This window comes from Octopus bimaculoides, chromosome 18 (assembly GCF_001194135.2).
Source record: "Octopus bimaculoides isolate UCB-OBI-ISO-001 chromosome 18, ASM119413v2, whole genome shotgun sequence".
Lineage (NCBI taxonomy): Eukaryota > Metazoa > Mollusca > Cephalopoda > Octopoda > Octopodidae > Octopus > Octopus bimaculoides.
This window is the reverse complement of record NC_068998.1, coordinates 28042409-28055281: the sequence shown is the minus strand read 5'-3', so window position 1 is coordinate 28055281 and position 12873 is coordinate 28042409. Positions and strand designations below refer to the sequence as shown.

The window sequence follows — 12873 nt, the reverse complement described above, 5'->3', positions numbered from 1 at the left end:
AGAAAGAAAAGAAGAGAGAGAGAAAAACACTGAGAGGGAAATGAGAGAGAGGAAGAAAGAAAAGAAGAGAGAGAGAAAAACACTGAGAGGGAAATGAGAGAGGCAGAAAGAGTGATAGAAAGAGTATTGTCGTCTCGCAATAACGACCTTGAGCTTCCATATAAGGAAAGGACGCGGTGGTTTGAGAGCGAAGGTCGTTTAAAACGGGTGAAGGTTGTTTGCCACTCGCACTGATCTTTGTCGCACTCTTCATACGACATTCTTCACTCGCTGTATTAATATCTGCAAGGTACTTATATTATCTTTTCTAATTCTACTAATCTTTCTTTTATATTTTCTAGGCAATATATAACTTCATATTAGACGTTTCTCTTCTATTTCTCTCGCCAATCCCACTCAGAATATATTTTACGATTGATTCTTCTTCCTTTGGCCGTTTCTGTTTTTGACGTTCTTTAAAATTCTCCAAGTTTATTTCTGATTTGTTCGTCGAATATTTGTTTTAGATTTGATTTAAAACTGCTGTAATTGTGATGAAGTGTAATTATTATGTGTTTAATATGTCTATATCGTTTATATTAATGTAAAAATATCTTTTTTTAAAAAATGTTACCAATCTTTATAGTCGCTATTCCACTAACCAAGACGCTTTCATATTAAATTCCCTTCAGCTGTTTTATTATTTCCACTTTTCCCATTTCACTGCAACTCAATTATATACACCTATTCATTGACCATTTAAAGCAATGGTGTACTCTTTCTGCAGTGGTTCAATTTGCTAAAAATTATCAAATCTACCTCTGTGATAAAAAGAAAAAAAAAAACAAATGACACATTGGACATTAATAGCTCTTGGTCAGGTTTAATTAAGACCAAAAGACCTGAATGGTCATGGCTGTTCAATCAGTCTGACCTACAGCAACTGTTAAAGCAATCAATTATTTTGCAAGTTATCCATATTGTAACTATTTCTGTGAATGCAGCATTTACTAAAAATACTCCTCTTTTTGTCACTTTAATATTGTCCAAGCGAATGGTCGGTCCTGCGATGTATTTTGTATGTCTATTGATCTCTTAAGGTCATCGCTTTCACTTCTTTTGTCTTCAGGGGAAAACAACCTTCCATCCCAGTCTATTTTACTAGATGCTAGTCGTTTCAATATTATTTTCATTCTTGTTATGGCTGAGACAGACAGACAGACATATCTATCTATATATATATTATACGTGCGTGAGTCGTCGAAGAGACTCGTAAGTCAGGGGAAAAGATGCACTCGTATATCTTTCGGATAATGTATATATATATATATATATATATATATATATAGTGTGTGTGTAATATTTCACCAAAATGATATATATTTTCATCGTATATTTTTGCAATCTCCGGGATCGATGAGATTAACAATATTTTTTCATGTGTTGGCGAAAATAAAATGATTAATGGGTAAATTTATTTATAAAGATGGCAGCCTGCTTAATTGGAAGGTGTGTATTTTTTTTTATATATCTTGCTGTTCGGAATATAATTTTGTCCACTCACCTAATTGTTTTACAATTTAATGAAGTATTTTTTTTTTTTTTTTTTGATGGGGGTGTGGAAAGAAAAAACAAAAAACTCGCTGATTTAAAAATGCATGTAGTTTATAAAAGCAACATCGTTATCTCCACATGTCAGCTGGGTCGAAATTTTTGTAATGTTTCGTAACCACCAATGTGGATTGGACGTTTGTCAGTTGCAGGATTTGCTCAGCCTTGACACTCACCACTAAATCAATATCTTTGATATTTTCGATCTGGTTAAATTTTTACCTTTTTAACATACTCTCTTTGGCTAAGGTAGAATTTGGTATGTTATAAGCATTTAGACTAGTAAGCATTTCTTCTAGCTAACATTTGAGTCCAGTAAAGTTAAATAGGTTTTTTAGATACGTTTAATGGTTACCAGTTGTTGGATTATGTTCTGGCAATGCGTTGAAATAAGTGCCAATTGAGTGCTACTCAACAGCATATATTTATCAATTACATCATCACAATAATTATTGTTGCACATTCTGCATCTGGCTTAGCACCAAATTTTCCTATCCCAATACGGGACTACGGAAACGATACCACTCGCCACAACTGTATAGGTTTTTTGGGGTTTTTTTTTTTTTTTTTTTTTTTTTTTTGCTATGATGAGGCATAACCTTTTTTTTTTTTCAGAAGGTGGTTCCCAAAATTCGTGGATCACAAATTTAATTTTGCATTACTTTTGCAACCAACTTGGACATAAAATTCACTATGGACCTCTGGTGGTTCATGTAGACCACGCTGTGTTATATCGGTGGCTGTTATGGGTATTATGTATGTTGTGTTGTTGGCGTTCCCATTGCAGTGGAACCACAACAGCTATTAAAAATTTTCTTTGTTTACCTTCTAGCTGTTATTGGAATATGTGGCACTTGTTTTGGTGAATTTGCCTGCTTCCTCGTCAGACCAATCTGTTTGCTAGTTCATTTCAAGATAGTAACAATATTCTAAAGTTACTGTGTCCTCTCCCCTAATTTAGACATTGTTTATGACCAAACTGTGGATTTACAAACTCATTTTGATAAAGCCTGACAAATCAAAACTTAACTCTCCGTTAATAGTTTTCTTTGTGGAGGCTCAATAGCCCAGTGGTTAGGGCAGCGGAATCGCGATCATTGGATCGCGGTTTCGATTCCCAGACCGGGCGTTGTGAGTGTTTATTGAGCGAAAACACCTAAAGCTCCACGAGGCTCCGGCAGGGGATGGTGGCGAACCCTGCTGTACTCTTTCACCACTCTTACTTCCTGTTTCTGTTGTTCCTGTAATTCAAAGGGTCAGCCTTGTCACACTGTGTCACGCTGAATATCCCTGAGGACTATGTTAAGGGTACGCGTGTCTGTGGAGTACTCAGTTACTTGCACGTTAATTTCATGAGCAGGCTGTTTCGTTGATCGGATCAACTGAAACCCTCTACGTCGTAAGCGACGGAGTGCCAACAGCAATAGTTTTCTTTGGTCTGATATACAAAGACAAGTTATTCAACTTGTACAAGCAAACTTGCACGATGATGAACATTGCAAATATTTGTTTTAGAGCAATTATTTTACAACTGAATCTATTTTTACCACTTATGGAATGAATGTGACAATTGAACAATATCTATTTTATAGTGGTACTGGTGAAACCAGTAGTACTTATTCCTCTGGGATAACTCTTTGAACTTGTGACCACTCTGAGTTTTTAAAGAATATTTATTGCATTTGCCTTTACATTTCTTGCTATTTCAGGTGAATTTCTAAATATTTTAAAATCCGTTATATTGTGATAATGTCACATTTAGATGTAGATAGTATGCAAATTTCATAAATAACATTTTGGAAAGTTATCCACTCTTAGAAAAACCTTGAATGCTGTAAAGTTGTTGCTGAAGACACTTAACAAGAATTTAGCTAATTTTAGCACTGCTAATATCACCACATTCTCTTGCTGTATAGCAATGCAATAACTATTTTTGATTTTTGTAAAAAATACAAATACTTTAAGAGACTGAATCGCATATGATTAGACCGTTAACTGTAAGAAAAGAATTGTTTGCTTGTCATATTGTTTTCATATTTAAAAATTTTTTTCAGGTATTATTTAGCAAAATCCAACTCTGCTTACCTCAGTTTGTTTAATTCAAATAGACATCAGTCTATGAAAAGCTAACCTATCATAGACGACTGTCTATTAATCTTTAATTAGCTAAATGCTTTGGAAAATTTGAAAGGATTAACTCCCCTATAATTACCGTGCATTATTATGATTAATTGACATTGTGGTAATATAAACTTAGCTCTTGTTTGTAGCATTTCTCTCTCAGTAACTACAATAGTATTTTAAATTTAAAAAATGCTGATGCAATTCGATTTTAAAATTCTAGCATGCTTGGGTGGGTGTTTTTTTTAAAGCCAGTTACAATAGGAGAGGAATTCCCATCCTAAAGCAACTTTGCATCCTGTGGGACTGAGGATGGATAGGGGTGATACTGGTTTAGTTATTAGGTCAAAGATGTTGGGTGGCTACTGTGCAAAGACGCATTTGTGTGGAAGGAAGATGCAAAACAAAGGATTTACAAGTGATGTTTGATTCAGTATATGGAGAGAACTTCAGAAAGTGCAGTGGGGCAGTTTTTGTGAAGATGAGCTATAGCTAGTATGTTCAAAAGTAAAATTTTTACAATAGGTTCAAAGGAAAGCCTAAAAGTGAGATTCTGAACATAGGAGAGCAGAGATCACATGTATGACTTATCAGTATGCTTTTAGATATTGATAGGAGTGTAATAATTTGGATATTCAGGTGAAGTTACTGGAGAAAGTCCTTGCAAGTAAAGTTATGTGAATTTTTTTTTAAAAGTAATGTTTGTTCTGGTGGCATGAGCCTGGTTGAATAAGCCATCAAGCAAGACCTGATATCTTTATTAGAACTAAGCTTATAGGAAATTTGACTCTATTAGTGTTGAGTCCACCCTGCCCAGTTAGTAAATATTTTATCCTTGAAACTGCTTTAAAATACATCCCCTCCTGGATACAGAGCAACCCCCAATTTAGCATTTTCTATATATGCATGGATATGTATATATGGTTTCAGCAAGGGAATGGAAGCTGAAAAGCCATACCAATAATAGAATGTATGGGTGAGATGTTGTTCTCTTCACCTGTTCTGCAGTGCAGTCGGTACCCAACTTGTTTATAACTGCTTGGCCAGTTTATACTGACAGTGAATGCAATGTGAAATGATAATATACACCCATACATTAAATGCAGACTTTGCTGTGGTTAAAAGTTCACTTTACATCTGATTTCAGATTCAGTTCCAGTGTGCGACACTTTGAACAAGTGGCTTCTTTAGAAAAATTTGTGTGAATGGATTTAGTAGATGGAAACTGGAGGAATCCCATTTCTTGTGCGCGTGTGTTCGTGTGCGTGCGTGTGTGTGCGTGTGTGTTAAAAGCACCCAGCATATTGTAAAGTGGTTGGTGTTAGGAAGGGCATCCAACCATAGAAACCAAGCCAAATTGGACTGAAACCTGATGCCGCTTTCTGGCTTGCCAGCTTTGGTCAAACTGTCCAACCCATACCAGCATGGAAAGCATATGTTAAAGGATGTTATGTGTGTGTCTGTGTATATATTATGTATGTATATGTAATTTAAAGCAATTTGATTTAATCCCATGCAACTTAGTTTCATAGGCTCATTACCAGAACCTAGCTTGTCGGGCTCAGGTGGGTGAATGGAGAGATGTAGAAAGTCCAGGATAGCTACTGGAAACTGGGCAGCTGTTGGTCAAGGTAGATCAAATGGTGTCGTAGGAAATATTGAAATTTGAGCAGCATCAAATCCATTGAAATAGATTCCAAACTGGAATTTCTTGGACCATGCGGCTGAACAGGAAGGTGGTGGCATCTCACTGTCTAGATAGTATTCAAAGGAACTTAAGCGACACCAAATCATTTTTCTTATTCTATTAGTGTGGGATGATGTAGAAAGACTTGAATTTAAAGGGTGTGAAGTTATGCCCTCTTCATAAAAATGTATTTTTGTGGTAATCAACAGTTTTTATTAGGGATGTAATTATATGGCAGCTGCTAAGGAGCATATAGTTGATGATTTTGATTAGACTGCTAATTATGAGGCATATTGTTCAAAATTAATATTTAAGATATTTAAACCATGAGCTTAGTACTAAAGAGGCAAGATATATATTAACAAAGGAGTGGCACCATAAAAGCATGTGGAAAGTTGATCAGCGAGCTTATCTGAAGTTGTTGGTGATATTTGGTGAGATATCAGAATGCATGCTTGAGGAGAAAGCAGAGCTTTTGGCTTGTGCTCTGATGTACTGATTCTTTTCATTTCCTCTGAACCACTGATAATTTATACTATTTTCTTTTAATATACAATACTTAATGCTGTCATCACTAGCATTGTAGGTTTACTGTTGCTTAGTGATGTAGCCACTAAACTGCTTGTTCTTAGACTAGTTTACTTTATAAATGTATCTCAAGGTACAACGCTATAATTGCAGCAAGGTATTGTGTCACTTGCCAAGACATAACTCGAATTATGTTGTATTAACATAGAAATAAGATCCAGTTTGTAACACAGTTTCATAATTAGATATAAGTGTTGAGGTTTCTTTCAAGAATTCTTCCAGAAATCTGCATTTTCACTTGGATTGATAGCCACAAAAATAAAATGAATTTATACAACTGTTGTATACCTAAAAGCTGTTCTTCATCTTCATTCAATTGGGATCATTTAGTTGCAGGGCACCTTCATATAGGAAGAGACACACATCACTTGTCCCAAAGATGCACATGAAATACCTGTTGCAAATCTGTGTGTTAAGATGCTTGCTTCTGAATCCTGTGGTTTTGTGTTGAGTCCTATTGTGCTGTACCTTGGGCAAGTGTCTTCTACTTCCAGGCCAACTAAAGTCTTGTGGATGGATTTGGTAAGCAGAAACTGAAAGAAGCTCATCATATTATTCGTGTATCCTTGACGTTTATTAGTTGTAAACCTCATATGACCGACGTCGTTTGTTTCAAGTCTTCCTTGAAAAATACAGGGTACAGTGAATATGTTGTCTAAATTACACAAAGATGAAAATACCACTGACATTTCATTTTAACAGAAATATTTACCAAAATTACATATCTCGAAATACTAAAGAGTAAATTTTTTCAATAAAATTGCCATCGGCTTCAGCCATGGCCTCCAGACAACTTCAGAATCTCCTGTTCTGGATGGTCTCCTTGTTTAATTTGGTGAATGCTGCCATAATCCTTGCCTTCAGTTCATCTTTGGTGATACAAGGAGTTTTGTTGGTCTCTTGCTCAACTGTGCCCTATGCATAATAATCAAGGAGGGTTGCAGTATGGGGAGTTAGGTGGCCAGTTGTTAGGGGTAATGTGGTCACAGAAATTATGACAGCCATGACCGTTCTCCTGCTTGTGTGGCATGGTGCAGAGTCCTGTTGCCAGACATAGGGTCTTCCAGCAGCCACCCTCTTGATCCAGGGCAGCACTACCTCTTCTAGGCACTTAATGTAGGTCTCTGTGTTGAGTGTGAGGCCATATAGAAAGATGGAGGCATAACATCACCAACACTAGTGATCATTGCAAATACCATGATGTTGACTGGATGTTCGATTTTTTTATTTTTTTTTTTTTTAATTTTTTTTTTTTATCGTTTTGGGGACAGGGCAAGCTAACGATTGTTCTGTGTGTTCACCATCTGTTCATATCAGAGCTTCTGGTATGAATGCCGGGCAGTACCATGTCGTTTTCAAATTTCTAGCAGTGCATTGCATCATGGTTTTGTTTTTCTCACAGATGGTGCCCAACTGACCCTACTATACTGTGTAGTTGACAAAATCATAAACAATGTATGTACAAAATTAAAAATATAAATTGGCGATAATCGGCCCATTGCACCCTGTATGTCTGGCCATAGAGAAATAACTTTCTTAGAAACAGGTGAAGGTTGGCAATAGAAAGGTCATCTGGCTAAGAGAAACTTCCTCAGTGAATTTGTCCGATTCATGCAAGCATAGAAAAATGAATGTTAAAATGATGATAATGCATACATTGTGTGTGGACAAAATATATTATACAAAATGCAACAATTCTCTTCTCAACAAATTGTGCCAGTGATACAGGATAATTATAAAAACAAGACGACTAATCCTATTCAGTTGACTGTTGAGAAAAGAACAAGGTACAGAGTACTCTGTATAACAGATCAAGTTACCTAGGAATAATGAGATTAGAAAAGTATTTTAGGTAAGTGAAGAGCTTATGTGTGCGGCCAGAAAAATCAGTAGTAAATACTTGAATAAGAAGATATTAAATGTGGTAAAAAGAAGACTGGGTGGAAAACCAGAACCATGGATGTGAAGGTAATATATCATGCACGAAGCAGGAAAGGATGGACTGAGTGATGACTGCTTCATTTATATCTTTCAACTATCTTCTCTTCATATATTGATGCAACTTGCATTTGAGTTGAGTACAATGATAGATGTACCTTATACCAATGTTGCATCATCAGTTCTAAAGTTCATCAGCAGTTGCAGCACCACTATCCTGTTTCAGGGTCTTGATCATGGTTTTGGAGGAGTAAAACAGAAACTCCAATCATGGCTGCACAAAAACCATGTGTTATGAATTTCATACTAAATGTATTGATAAATAGTTCAAATTTCAATGCACAATTTAGATAACAATATTTTAATCAAGTCTGCTATTAAGCCAAATTTCTTAATTTTCACAAATCCATTTACTTTTCTTTCAATAATCCCCACCAAATGTTTAACTTGTTGGTATTGTTTGTCCTTCATTTGATCATAGGTTAGTTGCAGTCATAATGATATAATTGCTTTTAGCTGTTGACTGTGCAGCACACTGCTAGTAATTTTTTTTCTCTCTTCTTTCAAATGCTAGATGTAGGGCAGAATAGTACGAGATTAATCTGATTGTCTTTCCACTAATGAGGGATTTTCATGACATGCTTTTTGAATTTCTTGTTCAAATAAAGAACTCTGCTTGTCTGAAGCTAGTTTGGAAATGGGTGACGTCAAATGTTGAATGCCCATTTGACTGCAAAGTTGTTTTTAGATGATGTAATTTTAGTTTCATCATTTTACACTTGATTTTTTTTCATGCTTGTGTGGGTTGGTTATAGGTCACCATCTTCTGTTTTAACATCTACATTTCTATGCTCACATGGATCAGATGGAATTTTGCTGAGGTGAATTTTCTATAGGGTCATTTGTCCTTCCTGTTGCCAACTCTCTCCTGTTTTCAAGCAAGAGAATACTTTCCCATGACCAGACATTTTTTTTCATGGAAGATTGGAAACTGACATCACTTGCATGATGGTGACACTAATTTGCCACTGTCACATAGTGCCAAGGCAAGGAGACAATAAAACAAACAAACATGCATGCACGTTCACTCACTCACTTTCACTCTCTCTCCCTCTGTCTGTCTGTCTGTCTCTCTCTCAGCTTATTTCAGTTCCTGTCTACCTGGGGTTAAAAAAAACTAACTTGCCCACAACTGAATCTGAAGATATATAGTTGGGAACCAAACTTTTTACCATACAGCCATGGCTGTGCCTAGATATAATTGTCTTTTGAGTAGTCCAACAATGGTGAAATTTGATGGACCATTGTCAATATTTCATTGCTTGTTGCCAATGTAATGTATGGAAATTCTGAGAAAAAATCTATGACAATAAACCACATTTTATCATTAAATAGTTTGGTCCACTAGAGTTGCTCGTATTCATTGCCGTGGTGCAGAAGTTTTTTTTTACCATTCTTTATATGTCATATCAGCAACATAACATGACTATTGCATCTATTTTTTTTCTCAGCATCTGCAACTTATGCTCAAATAACCTTCATACAACTCAGTTGAATTTTTATTTTGTAAAATTTTTGGAATAATTGCTCCATAAAAATTGAACTGCAGATTAATAAATTCCTGTGTAATGACGTCTCATTTTATTTAATTTTCTCTTGGATGTTTATCATCAGTTAGTTTTTTGGCCTATCATTAATGAATTAATAAAAACCATATTGATATCAGTTTTTACTCGTATTCTATTGACTTTTAACAATTTAATGTTTTGAATCTAGATACAATGATTATGACTTGCATCAAACTTGAGGATGCCAAATGTTGCAATCATTGAGATCTATTATGTGCTGGTATATCTTTATTTGAGAATGTTTATTAGGGATTTGTTTAATGATTAATTCAAAATAACTATAGAAGAATTGATTAACTTTACATAATCCTTCTATTCTATTTGTGAATATCGCCATGCATGTACATCCAATGTTTTAGATGAGTGTGCCAATGTACATTCAACTCTATATTCATCTAACAGACCCACTCTAAATACCAATTGCTGACACATCTCTTGTGCTAAAATTTCATTTCACTTATTGTTTCAGTGCTAAGTTACTTTACATTAAATTACAAAATAATACACTAAGGTTTGCCTCTTTCTTTATTAATGTACAATAATATTCTGTTGAAATGAATGCCAATACTTAATATGCATTTTTGGAATTGGTAATTTTTTCATAGTATTGATATTTTTCTAAATTTTTTTTGCCAAATGCACTAATATAACTAAAATAATTGACATTGGTTTCCAAATAGTGACAGACAGCACAGTCCCAATCCTGTGATTAATAGGTTCTGATGTGCTGTTCACTACTTTACAATCCAATTCTTTTACCAATTTGGTTTTAAAAATGTTAGTGGGGTGACCTTTTGATAAATCAGTTTTTCACCCAGATGTATATAAATTTTGGCCAGTGTTTTTTCAGTGGGTGAAAATACTTTGGAATAATTAACACATAAATTAATTTTAAAAAATTATTTTTAATATTTAAATCTATTAAATTATCAACATTTATTAACAATATCTGTATTCCAGAGCACAGGCGTCACTGACATTTTAAATGCTTTCATTCAATTCCTTCAAAATAGATTTGAAACCTTTTCGCAATAGCTTCACAATTTTGTGGTTGGTTATTTTAAATTTGACGGGTATTTTTCTTTTTCAGTAGAATACCTTTATTGCAATTAGCATTTATTTTTTCAAAATCTATTCTAATGATGATCAGATTATTTTATATCTTTTCAAATCTAAAGTTTTAGTAGTGCCAGCAACGAATTTAATGCATTATTGATTTATAAATGTAGATAAGTTTTGATTTCTTCAAACAAATCTTTAATATACATTGTCATCTTTAATATTGAATTCGTTTCCTACCTAGTTATCCTGTTGAGTAGTTTTGTTTTTTTAAGATTTAGCAAATTTGAAATTATTTTGATTGACATTTGCTAATTTTTTTTCTTGTGGATTACATTTTTTATTAAGGAAATTCTGATTTTTTATAACTCGTATAACATTTTACAGTCTTCCATTGGTTATGTCAAAACACTTGGCCTAGTGGTGCGGCTGTTGCACTCCTGGTCGCTAGATCATGGGTTCAATTTCCTGATTGGGCAGCGCATTGTGTTCTTGAGCAAGGCACTTCATTTCATGTTGCTCCTGTCTCCCTTTCGGTCAGTGGGGAATGTTGGTCTGCTCACCTGGCCAGCAGGGTGGCATCATTTGAAGGCTAAAGCGATGCCAAGCACATTGTGACTGATGTGTGATCTCATCTGATATTCTGGTCAGTCATGGTCATGTGTAAGCTTTAGATGTATTTTTAATAGTTTGATGAAAATATTGAAATGCTAATGTCATTTATCAATGGTATACCACTATTTAGTTTGGTTTATTCAACAGGCAATCAATATTGATTGTATGCTAAAGAAACCTACCATTTGAGTTAGCAGCTAACCAGTCATCATGACTAACCAATTTTCATTATACTTTGGGCAACTATATTAGATACCATTATTATTTACAATGGATGGATAGGTGTTCTCATCTTGTTCATTGTTGTCACATTTCAGCTGATGTGCTCTCCAGCCTTCATCAGGTGCACATATGATAGGATACAATAACCTGCTAAGCAGACTTAGTGGAGATATGAATGTAATATGGGAACCAGTATTAAAAGATAAAGTACTAGGTTTGTAAGCTCTAAAATTCACTCTATAATTGCCCACTAGTGTAGTGGATAAGAGCATAAGCTACTAACCTTCAGATGCTAAGTTCAGTCCCAGGCAGGGACTTGAATAATATCAACAGAAAAATGGCATCAGCAACATACCATTGTAAATAATGTACATAATTTATCATCTCAAAGATATAGAGTAGTACTACCTCAGAATAATTTAGTTTTTTGAATTGACCAGTCAATTTACAAAGCAGTTTTCATAGAAAATTTTGTTTTGTTCTTCAGGACTGAATAGTTATTAGTTTCATGGCCAATCCACAGTTGATATAACAATTTCTGTTGATTGTTATTGACAAACTTATACTCCTTGAAATGCACAATAAGACAGTTAAGATGAATTCCTACATTATCATGATTACTATTGAAGTCCTGATAAATAGGAGCACTAGCAATATATGATAAATTTAGGTTTGGCTGTGGACTTATAATAGTTTTCTGAAATGTAGATCACTTATACCCCATTTGTCTTGAGTTTGTTGTTGCTTCTGCATTTGGCAGAGTATTGATGATATTTAGGAATCTAATACCATTGACTAGGTAGATTACTTCTTAAACTTAAATTTGTATAATATTATGATGGAAAAACAGGAAATAATGACAAATTGTTGAAATAAGTCTATTACATTGATATGAAAATAATCAGACTATGATGAATAATTAATCAAGATTAGCTGACTCTATTTGTTGTAGCAACATCAAAATAAAATTAGGTATAACAATGTTTTGAGGTCTTAAGAGTCATTTGTCCAGAGGTTTGCACCCGCACTTTCAGGATGATAGCCAGCAAAGAAAAGGTATAGCACTGATGCATACAAGTTATTGTCTATTCTTTATGAAATGGGGTGGTGGGGGAGTTCATTTAGCAGTACTGCATTTATAGATATACACATGACAAATTGGGTGGGACTCACACTAACGCACGCCCTCACGCTCGCACAATCCCTCACTCGCCACGCACATTTGCGCACTCTCCATGCACATTTGCTCACTCACCACGCACATTCGCTCACTCGCCACTCACTCACCACGCACATTCGCTCACTAGCCACTCACTCACCATGCACATTTGCTCACTCGCCACTCACTCACCACGCACATTTGCTCACTCGCCACTCACTCACCACGCACATTTGCTCACTCGCCACTCACTCACCACGCACATT

General features: G+C 35.0%; 1 protein-coding gene across 2 annotated transcripts in view; it reads left to right on the top strand.

Annotated features, from left to right (window-relative positions):
* The first annotated feature begins 134 nt into the window (after window positions 1-134).
* LOC106876437 (pyruvate kinase PKM) overlaps window positions 135-12873 on the top strand; it is a 47766-nt gene continuing 35027 nt past the window's right edge. Inside the window, exon 1 of one of the 2 annotated variants that reach the window (XM_014924983.2) lies at window positions 135-289. The gene's annotated coding sequence lies outside the window, so the exon portion shown is untranslated. The remainder of the gene's footprint in view (window positions 290-12873) is intronic. The other variant, XM_014924981.2, reaches the window with a different exon arrangement.